At 41.7% G+C, this 19,987-nt stretch overlaps 1 protein-coding gene across 1 annotated transcript in view; it reads left to right on the top strand.

The window, feature by feature from the left end:
• Nucleotides 1-19,987, top strand: part of LOC146830286 (E3 ubiquitin-protein ligase TRIM39-like) — a 316,726-nt gene that overhangs the window by 260,783 nt on the left and 35,956 nt on the right. The gene's annotated exons all lie outside the window — the stretch shown is intronic.

Below are 19,987 nucleotides of genomic sequence, written 5' to 3'. Positions count from 1 at the left end.
CACTAACCTTGGGTCCGTGTCCGTTCTTGGTGCCATCCAACTGCATACGGAAGAAAGTAATATATATATATTATTAATAATATATTTATATATATTATAAATATATATATATATATATATATATGTATATCCCAACAAAGTTCCATTTTACCGGAGGCCCCCGACCCTGCAGGGCGGGCTTTGTATGCAGGAATGGAGATACTGTTGAATTAGAAGCACAAAAGGGTTCAAAGCCACAACGTCGACTTGTTTGCAACAGGACTTTATTCGTCTCGTGACACAGCAAAAGAGTCCACTCTCAATCCTTACGCGTTTCGGCGATGTATCGCCTTGGTCACAGGTGAGTGAAATATATACCAAGTGGTCACATGGTCGTAGCCTACACTACGGGTCCCAGAATGCACCGGCACTCCCATTACTTGACGTGGCACCGTAATCTGTCCATTATGCCACATTTGCGTTACAGTATCAGTGCCACGTGAATATATTAACAAAACAGTGTCCCATTTTGTAGGTGCATGCTGTTCAAATAATTAGCACAGTGTTGTTGCTTGTCACGCTTCTGTGTATTGGTTGCAATGCGCCGTTCTCAGAGAGAGGAGTCTCCCCTCTCGTCTCCCTTTCTTACACCAGCACCTAATATCCATGGCAGTCCGGTGGTTGGTGCGTGGTTTCAGCGGGTCATGCCTCCTCAATTAACATCCCAACAAAGTTCCATGTTACCGGAGGCCCCCGCCCCTGCAGGGCGGGCTTTGTATGCAGGAATGGAGATCCTGTTGAATTAGAAGCACAAAAGGGTTCAAAGCCACAACGTCGACTTGTTTGCAACAGGACTTTATTCGTCTCGTGACACAGCAAAAGAGTCCACTCTCAATCCTTACGCGTTTCGGCGATGTATCGCCTTGGTCACAGGTGAGTGAAATATATACCAAGTGGTCACATGGTCGTAGCCTACACTACGGGTCCCAGAATGCACCGGCACTCCCATTACTTGACGTGGCACCGTAATCTGTCCATTATGCCACATTCGCGTTACAGTATCAGTGCCACGTGAATATAATACCAAAACAGTGTCCCATTTTGTAGGTGCATGCTGTTCAAATAATTAGCACAGTGCTGTTGCTTGTCACGCTTCTGTGTATTGGTTGCAATGCGGCGTTCTCAGAGAGAGGAGTCTCCCCTCTCGTCTCCCTTTCTTACACCAGCACCTAATATCCATGGCAGTCCGGTGGTTGGTGCGTGGTTTCAGTGGGTCATGCCTCCTCAATTAACATCCCAACAAAGTTCCATTTTACCGGAGGCCCCCGACCCTGCAGGGCGGGCTTTGTATGCAGGAATGGAGATCCTGTTGAATTAGAAGCACAAAAGAGTTCAAAGCCACAACGTCGACTTGTTTGCAACAGGACTTTATTCGTCTCGTGACACAGCAAAAGAGTCCACTCTCAATCCTTACGCGTTTCGGCGATGTATCAGTGATGTCATTTGAGATGTCATCAGTGATGTCATGAGTGATGTCACTGACCATGTCATGAGTGATGTAATATGTGACGTCATCAGCAGTGCATTGCGGGCGCGCGAGTTATAGTTAGCTGAACTAACTATAACGGGGGAATTTCAATGGTTTTGTACAAGTGAAAAGTCCAGCTAACTATAACACCCCTGAAACCTATGGTTTTTTCAGTGAATTTGTGAGGTTTTTTAAATGCTAATTCCTAACTATAACGTGCCTGAAACCTATGGTTTTTTCTGTGAATTTCAAAGGTTTTTTAAATGCTAATTTCTAACTATGCCTACAGAGATAGGACATGTGAAGAAAGAAGAAAAAATGCACGGAAAGAAAAAAAAGAAGTGCAGAAAGAAGCAACAGTAGTCCTCAAAGACGAAGAAAAGTTGCAGGAAGAAGGATAACGTGCAGAAAGAACAAAAAGAAGAGCAGAAAGACTCCTTGTTGCAAAGTCATCCTGTACCCTCAACTTTTTCAGACGGATACTGGTGGTAACTGAGTCTGACTAACCAGTCCTAGAGCCAGTGCTATGTTAAAAGGCACTTAGAATACAGTGAAAACACCTACATACACTAGGGAACATTATGCGTTGGGGTCCCCCTGTGATTAGCATGACCTCCTCTGTAAGCCCCTAGTATATAATAGGGCAGGGGGATTACAACTACCTCTTAAAACAGGCCACAGGGCGTTTTTGCACACGTTAGCTCAGGCCCCGTCCCCTCCCTTAACCACTGTGTAAACACGCCCTGTGTCCGTTTTTAGTTGGGAGATTAAGTTCATTTGAATCCTGAGGGTCCCTAGGGTCCAACTAGCCCACTAGGTACCTCCAGTAAGTGCCACAGAGCTGCGTTGCAGAGAGGTGTAAAAAGTGGCACAGCCTGGACCACCTCTCTGCAATGCAGCTCAGTAGCGCTTACTGGAAGCACTTGGTGGGCTAGTTAGCCCCCAGGGGCCCTCAGTATTGAAGGGAAATTATATCCCCAATTTAAAACGTGCCATAGTGCGTGTTTGCACACGTCACTTCAGGCCCTGTCCTCTCCCTTCACCACTGTGTAAACGCGCCCTGTGGCTATTCTAAGTTGAGAGATTAAGTCCCCTTGAATCCTAAGGGTCCCTAGGGTCAAACTAGACCACTAGGTACCTCCAGTAAGCGCCACAGAGCTGCGTTGCAGAGAGGTGTAAAAAGGGACTTGGCCTCAGAACACCTGTCTGCAGTGCAGCTCCCTGGCGCATACTGGAGATGCCTGTTGGGCTAGTTGGCCCTCAGGGACCCTCAGTATTGAAGAGGAATTAATTCCCCAACTTACAACTCGCCAGGGGGCGCGTTTGCAGAGTGCTGCGAGGAGGGGGCGTGGCCTCCGGCAAGATGCCAGTCTTTTATTTATTTAAATTTTTTAAGAAGGGGGGCTGTGTGGTTCCCCTTCTTATTCTAATTTATTGGCCCTGATGACCCCATCCCCCAGGGCCTGTCTCCTAATTATATTTTTTTGACCCCAATCCCCAGGGCCGGCCACTGTTTTTTATTATTTTTAAAAAATATATATTTATAGACACACCTAGGACATGCTGGACAAACCGTACGTACCTATCACCATGACGATTTTAGTGATATTCATTAAAAGGCGACTATGCATACAATGAATCCACGTGGAATGTATTTACACCACTAGTGAAGCTCTGACATGTCTGATGCCCTACCGTGCCTAATCCCGGTAGACACCCTTGTCGTTTATTTATACAAACATGGGTAGCTATTGACGGGCACATTTAATACACATGCACACCAAGCCATTCAAAGGGGATTCGACAAAATTTCGACCAAAACTATGTAAGAAACCCCCCTCACGGTTAATAAAACACACATCCACTGCCGGATGTGTAATACTTTTTATTTTACTCTCTGGAAAGGGGACGAACATCACTTGAGAGTCACAGCGCGCTCCTGGCAGAGCCCAATGCTGTGTTACACCCACCATTGCCTGCCGAGTGCCACACACCTCTGTGTTGTATTCCACCAGCTAGTGCATATGCTATGACACTCTCTAGCCCATGTGCACTGTAACACCACCCCGTGAATATGTCATGCCACACTTGTCTTCGCACGGGTTATATTGCCCCATCTAACGTGCCTTCCTCGATGCCTATGTTATAACGCACAGTGCTATGCCATACATATTACAATCTGGGATCCATATCTTTGTCACAGTGCATATGCAACATTACACTCCCCAGCACATATTTTATATTACAACTTTAGAGACTAGTTAGGTTACACAACACTGCCCTGTGCATATTACACTCCAAGGCGCACATCGCATAGCACGCGCTAGTGCCTGTGCTATCTCGCGCTCTCCAATGAATCTGTCATTGCGCACAATGTATTGCATATTATATTTCACGCCCGGTTCATCTTATATCACACTTTTTGGTGCATATTTTATACCATACACTATATTCAGTTTTCATTTTCAATCCTGCTCTCAGGACTATGTTCTATATAACACTGTGTTCACCTACCATTTTCACGGGCATTACATTTTGCGATAGAGGGTGGAGGGTCAGGGGGTGTTTCTGCCAAGTGAGCCCGGAGTCACAGTCACAAAAGTCCTCTTCTTCCTGAATAAAAGGGAGATTATGCTGCATACTTGTTCATATTTTAAGTAGTTCGCACAGACACACGTTTTAAAAACAATAAAGTTCCTAATACCCGCCTTCTCTGTACAGTTAGCTTGCTGCCCCATCCCCCTCCTCCCTATCCTCTGTTGTGTGAATCCATGGACCAGCCTCCTCCCTCCTGCCATGCATGGTCTGATGTGCTGCCACTGCCCTCAATTTAGTCTGATGTACCAGTCCCCTCCTCCTGCCCTCCATTGCCCAATTCTATGCCCCATCATTGACCTCCTGCTTAAACTCTGTGCTTAGCTTGCTGCCCCTATTCTCCTTCCCCCTGCCCTCCGATGTCTTTGTGCATGCCCCTGCTCCATCCTTTTTGCCCACCATGTTCCATGGACCTGCCACTCCTATCTACTCTGAGTGTTCTGTTGAGCTGCCACTCCCCTCCCACCTGCCTAGCATTGTCAGATGACTGTAACCTGTCCCTGCCACCTTCACCCTGCCTGTCCACATGCCATGCCCCTATCCTCTTCCTCCTGTCCTGCATGGTCCATTGTACTGCCACACCATTCTGCCCTCCCTGGTCTGTTGTGCTGCAACTGCTCCTCCTGCCTGCCCCGTGCGGTCTGTTGTGAGGCCCCTTCCCCTGAACTTTCTTGTCTGTGCACAGGTCCTGACCCTCCCTTCTATCCTCCATCGTCCTTTGTACATGCCCCTGCACCCTCCTTCTTGCCCATCATAGCCATAGTGCTGACACTAACCCTCCCACTTGCCATGCATGGTCTTCTGTGCTGCCATGGCCCCTCCCACCTTCCCTGTGTGGTCAGTTAGCTGCCCCTGACCCCCTCCCACCTTCCCTCCATGGTCTGTGTGTATGCCATCACAGTCTCACTGTTGCTCTTCATGGTGTGTTTTGATTCTAGTGCCCATCCTGCCTGACCTCCATGGCTATCTTGCTGCTCCTGCCCTGCCCCCTTGCCCCCAGCCCTCTGTTTACATGTGCATACCCCTACTCCCTCCCTCCTGGCTTGTCTGTTCCATTGTAATGCCCCTGATCCGTCCCTCCTGCCCTTTATGGTCTGTTATGCTGCAGCTTTCTCTCCTGTCTGTCCATTATGGTCAGCTAGCTACCATTGCCTCTTGACCCTCTGTTCTCTGTTGTCCATGTGCATGGTCCTGTCCCCTCCCTCTTGCTTTCTATGGATTGTTGTGCTGCACTCCCGTCCCACATGCCCTGTGTGGTGTATTGTGCTGCTGCACACCCTGATGCCTGCCCTGCAGGGTCAGTTTGGTGCACCTCTCCATGTCCCTCCTGTCCTCTGTTATCCAAGTCCATGTCCCTACCCCATTTCCTTCCATGATCCACTGTACCATACTTGCGAACATTTTGAACTTGGTAAGAGGGAGATTTTGAAAAAGAGGAGATTGTAGACAGGAGACAGATCAAATAAAGCCCATTTGAGCTTAAAAACATTGGACGTTTCCTGGCTGAATCGGGTCTGTTGGCATGTATGGTTGTACTACCATTGCCTCTTCCTTCTGCCCACAATGGTCTATTACATTGCCACAGCCTCTCTTGCAAGTCCTGTATTGTTGGTTTGTTGCCCCTGCCCCCCTTTCCACTGCCCTCCATAGTCTGTTGTGCTGCCACGGCCCTTCCTGCCTGCTCAGTGTGGTTAAATTGTTGCCTTTGCACCCTCCTACCTGCCTTCAATTTTCAGAGTCCGTGCCCCTGGCCTCTGCCTCTCAACAGTATCCTAATAAACAACTAGATTGCTAATATTCTATATTTATTACAAAAGTGTGGAACGCCTGACGTCATCTTGATGTGATCAAAACTGTAATACCTAGAGCATTTCCTTTAGAAATTACATATATGAGAGGGTCTTATTGGCATCAAAATTATGGTTAGTGCTCTAAAAGACTAAAATAAGGACATATTTTCTGAGTTTTCAAATAGCGACAAAGCACTTTTAAGGGGAGAGGATGTGGTGTTACTTCCAGAACTGCAGACTTTGCAACTGGGGAACCAGGTTGGAGTTTCTGCTTCAGCTCGACATTCTGTGATTCTGGTCAAATCACTTAGTCTCCCCATGTCTACAACCAAAATGAATTTGTTCTTGTGTGATGTAACCAATGCTCATGTAAAGCACTCCAATACCTGACAAGTCTGCACTATATAACACTGCAAAAACACAAAATAATAAGTGTTTTGTACACTTCTGTCATTGGGCTATATTTGGGCTACATCTGGGTGATTTTGGGCTACATTTGGGCTCTTTTGTCTCCGTGGCCATCTTGGGAGATTTATTTGTTATGAAGTTTCCTAATTTCCTCATGTACTGCAGTCTCCTCAGTAGGAAATACTTTCAGTTTTTTACTTTGATTCCATCAAGAAAGGCATTCAGATGTGTCACACATTTGCCATAAATTCAGAATGTTAGCACTCTTTTTGCTCATTAGATCACTGTAGTAAAGCTACTGCTCACCAGGGAAAACTGCTGCTGGTATTGAAAGTGCATGTTTCAGTCTGCATGTCAGAACTTTTTAATAAAATAAAAGAGGATTTCAGAAGTCAAAATGTGCCCTAGTTTTTCTTTCTGCAGCACTAATCATACTTTTTATGGAAAAATGAACCCCCTCATTTTGTTCCTTTTTAAATTAAATGTTTTAAGAGTTACCACTTTAATCCAAGCAAGATGGCTTCAGGTGTGCCATACGTTTATCATAATTAGGACTGTTAGCGCTCTAGTTGTTCTTTGGAACACTCTGGGAAGCTGCAGTAGAACACAAAGGAATCAACTGACAGTCTCTGCCCTTGTTGGATGTACATGTTTTACTGAGAATGTCAGACTTCATTCTCACATGACTGAGAAAGATAATGTGAATTTACAGAAAATAAGCTCTCAGTTTAGCTTATAGATCACCTTCCAAACCTCTGTGGGAAAAGCATGAGAAAATATTTTTCTCTCAATCATGATATCCCAGCAGAAGGCTTTTTCACATGGTGAAATCACCTTAGAACATACCACAATTCCTAAAATGAGTATGATACCATCAACAAATGATTTATAATGTAACTAAAGTCTTAAAACCTTCTATTAACTGCAATGCTTTTTAATCAGGTGCTATCATGTATATTGGTCCCAAGATGGCTGCCAACACTTCTTGGATGAAGTGCTGACAGCCAATCAGATCTCAGGATGAGATGTGTGGTTAGGCTCCGCCCACATATATATATGATTTTACTTTTGATTTTCTCAGGAACTACTGAACAGATTGACAGCAGACCTGCAAAAGGCACTTCCCTGAGCTGAGGACTACCTCTCTGCCAAATTTCAAGTAATTCTGTTCAGCCGTTCGGGCTGTACCTTGGACTAAAGGTCCCTATGGAAAATTGCATGGGGAAAATGTGTTTTGGGACCCCCCTTTTTTCTCAGCCCCCGCTTTACGAATCCCCCCGAGACTTTCAGGGTAGGAGCGGAGCGGAGCGCCCCACCTATTTTGAAAATTTCGCGAGGATTCGTCAACCGGCGCCAAAGTTATTTCAAATAGAATGTTGTGGATTTCCTATGGAAACACGGTCCTAACTATAACTATCTACTGGCGACCGCCAGTAGATAATATATATAGATATATATATTCACTGAAAAAAACATAGGTTTCACACACGTTATAGTTAGGAATTAGCATTTAAAAAGCCTTGCAAATTCAATGAAAAAACCATAGGTTTCACACATGTTATAGTTAGCTGGACATTTCACTTGTACAAAACCATTGAAATTCCCCCGTTATAGTTAGTTCAGCTAACTATAACTCGCGCGCCCGCAATCCACTGCTGATGACGTCACATATTACATCACTCATGACATGGTCAGTGACATCACTCATGACATCACTGATGACATCTCAAACATCACTGATGACATCACTGATGACATCATCCATGTAAAAAATGACCACATCTTCTCACACCCTAATATAACCTATAACATGTGTGAAACCTATGGTTTTTTCATTGAATTTGCAAGGTTTTTTAAATGCTAATTCCTAACTATAACGTGTGTGAAACCTATGGATTTTTCAGTGAATTTGCAAGGTTTTTAAAATGCTAATTCCTAACTATAACGTGTGTGAAACCTATGGTTTTTTAAGTGAATTTGTAAGGTTTTTTAAATCCTTTTTTTTCTTTTTCTTTTTTCTTTTTCTTTTTTTTTAAAACAATATGCTACCTATGTTTATAATCATTGATTTACTGTATCCTGCAATATAGAAAGGTTCACCTTTTTAAAAAAAATGGTTAGATATAGTTGAATAACATAGTTAATATCTTCTACAAACCTTTTTTTTTTTTTTAGGATTTTTTACCGTGCGCGTACGCTAAGCTTACCGTACGCGCACAGTACGTATTATGTACGGTGCGTGTACGTAATGTTTATGCTACGTGTGCGCATGCATACGCGATTTACGTACGTGTCCAAAATTCGCGTGCGACGCGTAAGCGCTTGCTCCCTACGCACACGCGCGCACGCACGTTACGCGGAACCGCCGTACGTGCGCGCGTGTGCTTCTAATGCGCATGCGCGCGTGCACGCGTGCCTCTAATGCGCATGCGCGCGTCTTACGTACGCGCATGCGTACTTTTACTGTGCGCGTACGGTAAGCTTACGGAGCACGCACGGTAGGTCATGTGATCCAGAAACAACACTTTTCATTGGTTTAAACTTGTTTCATTTCCAGAAACTTCCAACACCACACCCATTCCCCTCATTACTGCTTGTGATTCCTTAGGAGAAGGAGCTGAATTGTCTTTGGGATACAATGGCAGAGCAGCAGTCCTCTTCTGAGAGTGAGCAGGGCAGCAGCATCATTAGACAGAGAAGGAGGAAACAGAAGAATTCTTTTGTTTGGGAGTATTTCACTTTTCCTGAGGGGCAGAAAAAGGTAAATGCTCCATTAGTCACCTGCTCACTTTGTGAGCGTGTCTTATCTAGAGGTAATCCAAGGAAGAAGTATTCCTTTGGTAATCACACTATGTTGAGACACATTAGGGATGTACATCCCAGGACTTTTGCTCGACATTCTGAAGCAAACCCTTCAGTAAGTCACCCGAGCACATCCGCAGAAGCTCAGCCGAGTACATCTTCGGCAGCTCAGCCGAGCACTTCCTCTGCGGTGGGAGCATCACCCTCTTCTGCTCCTCTGGACATCTACCCTCGTTTTCAGAGGGTACAAATAAGGTGCATCGCTTGTTACTCTCTTATTGCTGTGGGGGAATCTAGTATTCCTCTAATAGATAATAAGATTGAGCAGCACAAGTGTGGTTCCTTCTAATATTCCCATTCTTTCTTTCCTCTGTCCCTGTATTAACACAAGGGCTCTTTTAAGAGCCACCCTACCTCACAATTTTTATTTTTTATTTATTTCATCTGGGTTTTTTTGGCAAATTTTTTTACCGTACGCGCACCTTTTTTTTTTTTTTTTTAAATAAAATATTTATTACACCCTTCAATGTACTTCAGGGACCACAAGAGAAATAACAACAGCAGAGTGAGGAGAACTGAAAACAAGGAACTACGAAAGAAAATGTGTGATAAATACAGATATTTCAAACTTACCTGACCAACTTAATTTTCATTGAAAGGTTTTTATAAATTGCTAGAAAAAAAGGATTAATTTTCATAAAATTTCTTTCTCAATCTGTATCAAAAGAAAAAAAGTATAAATATTTAACAATACATTTTACAATACATTACACATATTTTCATATTTAACAAAAACATGTTTTGCCCTTTTTTTGCTGTTTTCAGAATATATTGAATTTCACTGCAAATTGTGAAACCAATTGCATTCATCACTTAACAGCGGGCAAAAAAAATAACAATCTGAAAGATTGTTTAAAAAAAGCCCTGAATCTCTTCTCAGTAAAATATACCTTGATAGAAATATAATATATATGATAAAAATATAATCTAGCAACAATAACTATTTGTAATAAATAACGTCTGTAAATCTTGTTGCTTAAGCTCATACACCCTAATAATATCTGTCAAAGAAGTCCACAAGAGAAATGTTTACCTTTCCATGAGGCCAAATGGTGAATTTTAAATTCTTTTTTGATGAAATATCCAATCGTAATCCAATAAAATCGCAAAAAATGATTTGTTCAGATGTTGCAATTTGTATCTAAAATTTTGGTTTTAGAAAAAATAAATAGGAATTTGGTAATTCTGCAGGCAAACGTTGCTTGAAAATCAATTGAGAATCATTACACAGTGTCCAGCCTTTTTCACATTTAAGATAAACTGTGTAATGACCAGAAGTTATCGTAGGTCCATCATGGAAAATTATTGCAACTGCAACAGAAGTTTTTCTTGATATTGATAATTGTTTTCCTACAAACTTCTTTATAGAAGTGTCCAATTTTGTTCCATCAGCTCTACAACATTGCATCATTAAAATTACATACTGTCCATATTTCTTTAAAAATAACGTTGAAAACATGTCTGATTTACATTTAGAACATTCCATGCTGTGATTGGCATCTTTAACTAATTTACTAAAAGTGACTGATTGACTCTCTGGTAATGTTAAATATATGAACCTTTCAGAATCAACATTAGAGCTGCATGTGTTGAAACAGTTTTCACAACTATGTTCCCATTTATAAGACAGACCAAACATATTTTCAATTTCTACCCCTTCTTCTTCCAGTACCATAAGAATATACATCAAGAATTCCTGTGCATCTTGCTGGACATTTTGAGTAAACTGTGTACTTCCTGAACATACATCTAAAAGTTTTCTAACATCAGAAGCACTTTCTATTTTAGTTTTATCGTTACTCAGCTTCTCAAAAAGAAAACTCAGCAGAGAACAGAATCTTTTTTCATGATTTAGCATTATCTGCTCTTGCAAACTTTCAAGATAAAATACAACATTCAGCACTACATTAGCGTAGCAGTTGACACCAGAGCTATTTTCAAAATGACAACCAACAACCTCTTCAACACTGTCCTTTTTCTTTTTGCTTGCAGTCACATCACTCTCCTTTTGTTTTCTCTTCTGTACATCCTCATTACAGATATTCTCAATTCTCCTTTTCCGACAAACAGCACGTTTTTCAAACACAGGATACTGACCTAAATGAGGAGCATAGCTTCTTCTTAATCTATTATATTCCTTTACACAGTTTGCATCAGCACTAACTTTTGAGTAATCAAAGTCTATCATGAATAGACCAGATAATGTTTTCACTCGTGACAAAGCAACATATGCCATACCTTCTTTGAACACAGTTGAACCAATGTTTACAAAAGCACTATCTACAATTAATCCTTGAGATTTGTGAATAGTTACAGCATATGCTAGAGAAAATGGAAACTGCTTCCTACGTACATATAAGTCTTTCACAAGCAAGAAACGAACTGAACAATGACAAATGTCTTTAACCTCTTCAATCTGATCAAATTTTATTTTAAAAAATTCAATTCCATCTTTTTTCTGGTATTTCACAAAACCCACAACTTTACCCATAGCTCCATTCACTAAACCTTTTTCTACATCCAAATTTCTTCTTAAAAATACTCGACAGTTCATACAAACATAAAGATTTTTTTCTAATCCAGCTGTTTTCGAAATATTCTTCTCTAGAGAATCCAATTTATTTTTCAGTTTGCCTGTTAATGTAATAGTAATTCCTTCATGCTGAATTTTGTCCACTGCTTCCATTTTCTTAATCTCTTCCTTTTCTAATTTCAAAAGTTCCTCATTGAATATCGAGCATTCACGTAGTGTTGGCATTAAGCAGATTACAGTATTTTTTTCAGCAATGTTCTGGTATATTTTCTCTGCAACAATTTCTTCATTTGGAAATAAATTATGTAGCAACCGACTCTGTAATGCTTCTCTGCCAACTTCTGTGAGTAGTCCAATTCTGATATCTTTCAGAATACTTGCATAATCTTCATCGTTTGCTTGCCTCATATTGGTAGTGAGTTCTTTGTACTCAAAGAATGACCAAGGTGCCGATTACGATCCGGTAAAAACCGGGTACGAACTGTCGGTCGGAGCGTTTTCTCCGTCCGACTCGTACCCGGTCGTAAAACTTTACAAACATGGAATTACGATTCGCACGGAAACACCATTTCCGTACGAATCGTAAAAAACACAGACCGACGAAAATATACATACGAATGTGATCCGGGAATGCTGCGACGTGACGTCGGGACGCTTTCAGGCAGCGTTTCACGACCCAGGAATTACGAATCGAACCGACAGCAGTCCGGACGGCAATATTTTCACGGCACCCAAAAAGTGCAGGAAAAGCGAAGTACGGCGCGAAACGACCAGAGTAGGTGGCCCGGTACGCACCGTTCCCCCCCCAGCCCCCGTATGTATGCGCCGACCCAGCCCCCGTACGTTCGAGTCGTACCCCCCCGTGTATGTACACCCCTGTACGTGTCGAACCCCCGTGTATGTACACCCGTGTACGTTCGAGTCGTACCCCCCGTGTATGTACACCCCTGTACGTGTCGAACCCCCCGTGTATGTACACCCCTGTACGTGTCGAACCCCCCGTGTATGTACACCCGTGTACGTATCGAACCCCCCCGTGTATGTACACCCCTGTACGTGTCGAACCCCCCGTGTATGTACACCCGTGTACGTTCGAGTTGTACCCCCACCCGTGTAGGTACACCCCTGTACGTGTCGAACCCCCGTGTATGTACACCCGTGTACGTGTCGAACCCCCCGTGTATGTACACCCCTGTACGTGTCGAACCCCCGTGTATGTACACCCGTGTACGTTCGAGTCGTACCCCCACCCGTGTATGTACACCCCTGTACGTGTCGAACCCCCGTGTATGTACACCCGTGTACGTGTCGAACCCCCCCGTGTATGTACACCCCTGTACGTGTCGAACCCCCCGTGTATGTACACCCGTGTACGTTCGAGTCGTACCCCCACCCGTGTATGTACGGTGCGTACCCCCAGCGCGTACACGGGGGGTTCGACACGTACACGGGTGTACATACACGGGGGGTTCGACACGTACAGGGGTGTACCTACACGGGTGGGGGTACAACTCGAACGTACACGGGTGTACATACACGGGGGGTTCGACACGTACAGGGGTGTACATACACGGGGGGTTCGACACGTACACGGGTGTACATACACGGGGGGTTCGACACGTACAGGGGTGTACATACACGGGTGGGGGTACGACTCGAACGTACACGGGTGTACATACATGGGGGTTCGACACGTACAGGGGTGTACATACACGGGGGGGGTTCGACACGTACACGGGTGTACATACATGGGGGTTCGACACGTACACGGGTGTACATACACGGGGGGTACGACTCGAACGTACGGGGGCTGGGGGGGGTCGGTGCATACATACGGGGGTTGGGGGGGTTGGCGCGTACATACGGGGGCTGGGGGGGTTGGCGCGTACATACGGGGGCTGGGGGGGGTCGGCGCGTACATACGGGGGCTGGGGGGGGGTCGGCGCGTATGCGGGCACATGTCTCCATGGTTGCTATGGGAGTTCGGTGCGGACGGTGTTTTTTCCATACGGTTGTAACATCGGACGCACGGGATGGATCGTGATTCCGCGGTCGGACTTCACGTTTCACATTTGTACGGTAAATCGTCCGAGGACGTGTCGGACACATTTTCCGACCCGAGGACGTGTGGGGAATAATTCCCAATGCGATTCGTATGGACTTTTTACCATGCTATTCGTAATTGGCAGTTTGTACGGCACTTGTACGATTCGTACGGTAAAAAGACCGGATACGAGTCGTACGGGGAATTTTTTTGCCGGATCGTAATCGGCACCCAAATATTCGCATTACCAATTTTTCCTAATGACTTCTTTGTGTCTTCATGTGTCACAGTATTAAACACTGGTTGTCCTTTAACTGGAGTGAGCTGCAGAAGATCCCCAAAAACTATAACATGTTTTCCTCCAAATAACACGTCATAGTCTCTCTTTAGAATTTGCTGCATTCTTAAATGCACAAAGGCAAGCATTAAGTTTGATACCATGCTTACCTCATCAATAATGAGAACTTGCATCTTCTTCAACACTCTTGAAACTTCAAAGCATGCTTCTCCTGCTAACTTGTGATATTCTATTTTGTTCTCATGCTCCACTGGTAACATTAGCAAGCGATGTAAGGTAATTCCTTTTATGTTATATGCTGCTAACCCAGTTGGAGCAGTAACAACACGAGACAAAGTTGAATCTGTTTTTTGCTGTAGGTAGCTTTGGATGACTTTAATTAAGAAACTTTTTCCAGTTCCAGCTTGTCCACTCACATACATCCTGATTGGTACAAATGATGCGCATGAGCACTCTTTCTTTTCATGTAGTAATCCATGGTCAATTTTTTTTGTGACTTCTTCATAAATTTGTTTTTGTTCTTCATTTAGTTGCTGTTCCAAATTTGGTAAGTCTACTAAATCTTCCTGAGCTTGATTCATAGCTGTTTCCACTTCAGTCATGGCTATTGCAGCTTCATTTTCTACGATTGGTTGTCCTAGGGGATCTTGACTGAGTGTTCCAGAATTTTGGCTGTCTTGAGAACTGTCTCTAGCTACTTCAGCTGCAATTGTAGCTTCCTGTTCAATTTCTTCATTTAACATTTGCACATAATTTGTGAAAGTACTGCATTCAATCGTATCTTTACATGCATTAAAGGAATCTTCATAGCTGTGAAAATCTCCAAGTAATTCATCCTCTGAACGCCATGGTTTAAACAGCTGTAAAAGTGCTAAGTAGTAAAATTCCTTTTTGTCAGGAGTGTCGCAACTCAGCTTTCTTTCCATTGCTGATGTCTTCTGTGGCTTTCCGTGTAAAAATGTAGTTCTGCAGCACTTCATAGAGACACATGTTCTCAAGATGACGACTTCTTTTTGGGTAATATGTGTCCAACATGTTTGATTTCAAAATATCTGTACTTTCCGGGTCGTTCTCTGCCAAATATTCAATTTCTCCAACAGATTTCAGTACCCGATTTCGCATTTCTGCAAGGCCTAAACTTACCCAAATTATTCTTCTGGATTTGGAGTACAGACTTGCAGATGATAACCTATCTGAGCATTCGTAGGATCGAATTTCTCGATGCGATAACATCTTTAAACTGAAACTGTATAGCTTTTTACTGACAGTCTTCTCGTGACAAATCTCTTCCCACATTTCTTTCAATTCTGTTTTCTCAGATTTAGTGATGTAAGATGTGACATACCGAGCAACAGCAATAGAATTGTCAGCTACATACTGTATATCCATGTTAGCATTCCACATGGATAAAATGACTGGGTTGTAGTCATTTATATATTTTGACTCTTCTTTTCTTTTTAGGTTGTAGGTATTCTTAGGCAATTTTCTTGTAATAGTATGTCGCACAGCTGACATAAAACTGTTGACTCTTCCTTTTGAAAGAACAGGTCGTGGAAATCCAAATCGACATTTTGTGTCGAATTTTTCTTTACTCTTGTACTTTCGTCGACAGTATTTTCCACACCGATGACTTTGGAAACGTAAAACTTGCTCTTTTAAGTGTTTCTCTTCTGTGCTTTTAGGTATAGCACATGTTGCATATCCTTCGATAAAACTTGAAACTGCATCCTCAGAATCTTTTCCAAATTTTGGGGCATCCTTGATCCACAACAGCATATGAATATGAGGAGCACCTCTTGCTTGGTACTCTTTTCTCCAAAAGAAATCCACAACTTCTCCAAGAAGTGGATTTTTTTTATTGCAGATGAAGGACATCATAGCCTCAAATCTATGATTGAAATATCTGCAAACATTAACCGGATCTAATGAGCACAATTCTCCTGCTGTCTTGTATTGGATGTTTTCAATATTTGAATTTGCCTCTCGAAGAAAATCCAGAAGATCATCCCAAGCGTACTCAGCACAGCTTAGGGTGAGAAACCATGTAGGAGTTCCTAAATTCCGTAACATACACTTCAATTCTCCATGGCGTCGGTACCAATATTCATTTGTCCCACGCTGACAAGCCATTAGATTAATCAATTGAGATTCCAAATGATCATCTCGCTGTTGCACTTTGTTCATAAAATCCCTTGCAGACACATTACGTAGATGTACTCCAGTTTTCAAAATGTGATTTACTGCATAAGATAGTGCTGACAAGTCACTTTCAAATAAACGATGGAACAAATAAGGAATACTTTGACGAAATCTGGGATCTTCTGCATATACTCTTGTAGTCCGATACTCAGAAGCAGGAATCTGTACTGGACGTTCATCATATCGTCCACCTTTTCCTGTAGGAAACAGCTGGGGAAAACAACGAGCTTCCAAGCTCTCCTCCCATGCACTCACTGGAGTTCCTTGTGCTTTCTTCATCTGAAACAGATCAATAGTGTTTGCCATAACTTCTTTTGAATGAAGAGGATGTATGCTGAAATGTTCATAAATTTCTTCTTCTTTTGACTTATCCACTTTTTTCAATTTGCTCAGCTGGTATTCCTGAGTCTGGTAGTAAAACTTCTTCATCTTCATCCATATAAATTGTTTCATACCATTTGTTATTTCTTTTCAAATATAAATTTGCTCTTTGAACTTTTCGTACATGTACCAGCTCCTGCCAAATTTTCTTGTTCTTTGTTGGTACTCCATTGACCAAAATAACTAATGGTTTAGTTTTCAATGTATCTGCATCAATAGTTTCCATATTTTTTTTCAAATCCAATGGCAAATAGACAACTCTTCCTTTTAAACCTCTTTGTAAATCCGAAGGAGGTAATTTGCCTGTTTTGGGCTCCATACGAACTATAGTCTGGAACGGATGGACACATTGAATGAGTATAGACTCATACGTATTTAAATCACGAAGTTCTGCAGGAATTTCAACCAATTCTAAATTATTATGTACAGCTCTTGCTGGCATTTTATTTTCTTCTAACTTGTTATAACAGTATTTACAAATACGGTGATATTCACCCAAATCAAAACAATTTTCCAGAAATAAATATGTAGCAAAATCCAACCACTTAGTATTATCTTCTTTTTCACTTTTTTTATAGAGATCAACATACCTTGTTTGTTTTTTATAATGGCTTCTCCGGCAACATATACAAGTAATATTTGGTCTTTCATTAGAGATTATAGTAAATTTTGTCATTTGATCTTCAAAATTTTTACTAATAGTAGGTTCTACATTGTCTTCCACATTTTCTTCAATTACTGTGTCATTATCTGCACTTTCTTGTTCCGGACCAAAGTAACAAAACTGAATTTCATCAGTAACCTTCTCTACATCTGATACAGATCCACGGAACAGAGCCCTATTCAACTCATTTAACTTTAGTGCTGGACTTTTAGCAAAATACAATCTTCTCACAAACTTTCTCATTTCAGTATGATGAACCGCCAGCATCCTAAAATGGTGAAAAACACTTTGGCAAACTTTCCTAGAAAGACAGGCCAGAGAATGTCCTTGCAAACCAGTATTCTCTCTCACTCTACATGGATCTAGTCTTTGAAGCACCTTAATCTTCTGTTTAACACTTTTTTTACTATATTCTCTTAGAAATTCACGTAATTTATCAATAGATTCCTGTCGTACAGTACAAATACTACTACAATTCCAAGTGTACACTGGGGCTTTAGGACGTCTCCCCATAACCTCACCAGCTATCACTTCTTCCTCATTTCTTGGAACCGTTTTCTCCTTTTCCATTATACAACCATCTTTCACTTCATAAGCTCGGCCACTGGTGTCAACTGCATGCAGCAAACTATTACTTTGAAGATAACTCTCTTCATTAAAAAATGGTTCAGTACTTGAACTATGCATCCATTCTCCTGAAAACACTTTACAAAAGTTATTTCTTTTCACTACTCTTTTCGCTTTGCTTTGTGACTTCATTACATTGACCATTTTATCTAATGTACGGATCCTGTTCAAAATTAAAATGAATAGTTTTCTTTTTAAATCTAAAGCCTTAGCTACAATTGATTCGATTTCTTTTTTTCGCTTATAAAATTTCGCTTTCTTCTTATATTTTTTCACATCCTTTAGCAAATTGGACATCACTCTTCTCTGAAACATTTTTCTACGAATGTCTTTAAATGCTGTTTTTCTTTTTAAGTCAATCTTTATTGCTTCTAATTGTACATTAGCATTTTCTAATTTCGCACTTTTGTCCCGTTCTTTTCTACTTGAAACTCTATTTGCAGTGCGGACATTTTTCAAATGTGTTCTTTTTTTAAAGATATTTAAAAAAAAATCCTTGGTTTGCTTACCAGAAGACTTTTTCTTTTTTCCAACATGAGGATCTTCAACTAATTTGGGTCCTCCAGTTGTCTTCAAATATAAATGTTTTTTCTTTTTTTTTCTCTTCCTTGATTTTATAGGCATCTTTAACTTATTTCACTGTTGTTCAGCAATACCTGAAAGAAACTAAAAAATGTAATTTAAATTTATTACTATATTTTTTTTGTGCTTTTCAAATCTTATAATACTATCTCCCCCTTTCCTACAAGTGAAAAACACAATAAAACCAACACGAATTAAAGCTTCCCCTTTCCTACGAATGTAATTCTGAAAGAACCAGAGTACCACGAATTTGATCTCTGACAAAAATTCCTGTGTGCGCACAGACTCATGGTGTGATTCTAGGTAGAAAACAAAATTTGATTTTTAATTTGAAAGCACACTTACTACTGTGGTAGAGCAAGTGATAATTACTCTAACAGTCTGACACATTTTCATTATTTTTTTTCAGAAACAGAAAAGAGCACATGGCCAAACTGCTTTTTGAGACCATGAACATGTGCAACCTGAATGACATACTACACTCTAGCAAAGGAAATGAGCCTTGGTGAGATTCAATGTATTAACGTTACTCACTGCTATCTGAAACACCACACAGCGCTGAATAGTAAGGTTGACTGTACATGAGAAACAGCTTGCTCTCTGCTAAGAGTGTGCTTCTGGAGACTGTCTACTGTCAAGTGCAAAAGAGGTCTACATTGATCCTTGCGCAACTGCATAAACATTGGAGACATGTATGTAACACTACATGTGTGGTAAGGGTTAATTTGACTTCTGAACATGTACAAACTACATCACCCATTGCAGGAGTGTAAGGAAAATCTACCATGTTGATGTCAAATGTGTTTGCATTGCCCTCTCATTTGTGACATATTAATTTGGGATCAATGCTAGCCATCACAGTTCAATAAAACAAGCTTCCCCTTTCCCACGAATGCAATTCTGAAAGAACCAGAGTAACACAAAGTGAATCTCTGAGAACAATTCCTGTGTGCGCACAGACTCATGGTGTGATTCTAGGCAGAAAACGAAATTTGATTTGCAATTTGAAAGCACACTTACGACTGTGGTAGAGCAAGTGATAATTACTGTAACAGTCTGACACATTTTCATTATATTTTTCAGAAACAGAAAAGAGCAAATGCCCAAACTGCTTTTTCAGACCATGAACATGTGCAACCTGAATGACATACTACACTCTAGCAAAGAAAATGAGCCTTGGTGAGGTTCAATGTATTAGCGTTACTCACTGGTATCTGAAAAACCACACAGCGCTGAATAGTAAGCTTCACTGTACATGAGAAACAGCTTGCTCTCTGCTAAGAGTGTGCTTCTGGAGACTGTCTACTGTCAAGTGCAAAAGAGATCTGCATTGATCCTTGCGCAACTGCATAAACATTGGAGACATGTATGTAACACTACAGGTGTGGTCAGGGTTAATTTGACTTCTGAACATGTACAAACTACATGACCCATTGCAGGAGTGTAAGGAAAATCTACCATGTTGATGTCAAATGTGTTTGCATTGCCCTCTCATTT

This window comes from Triturus cristatus, chromosome 5_1, assembly GCF_964204655.1.
Source record: "Triturus cristatus chromosome 5_1, aTriCri1.1, whole genome shotgun sequence".
In the NCBI taxonomy this organism is placed as follows: domain Eukaryota; kingdom Metazoa; phylum Chordata; class Amphibia; order Caudata; family Salamandridae; genus Triturus; species Triturus cristatus.
This window is presented reverse-complemented; position numbering and strand designations above follow the sequence as displayed.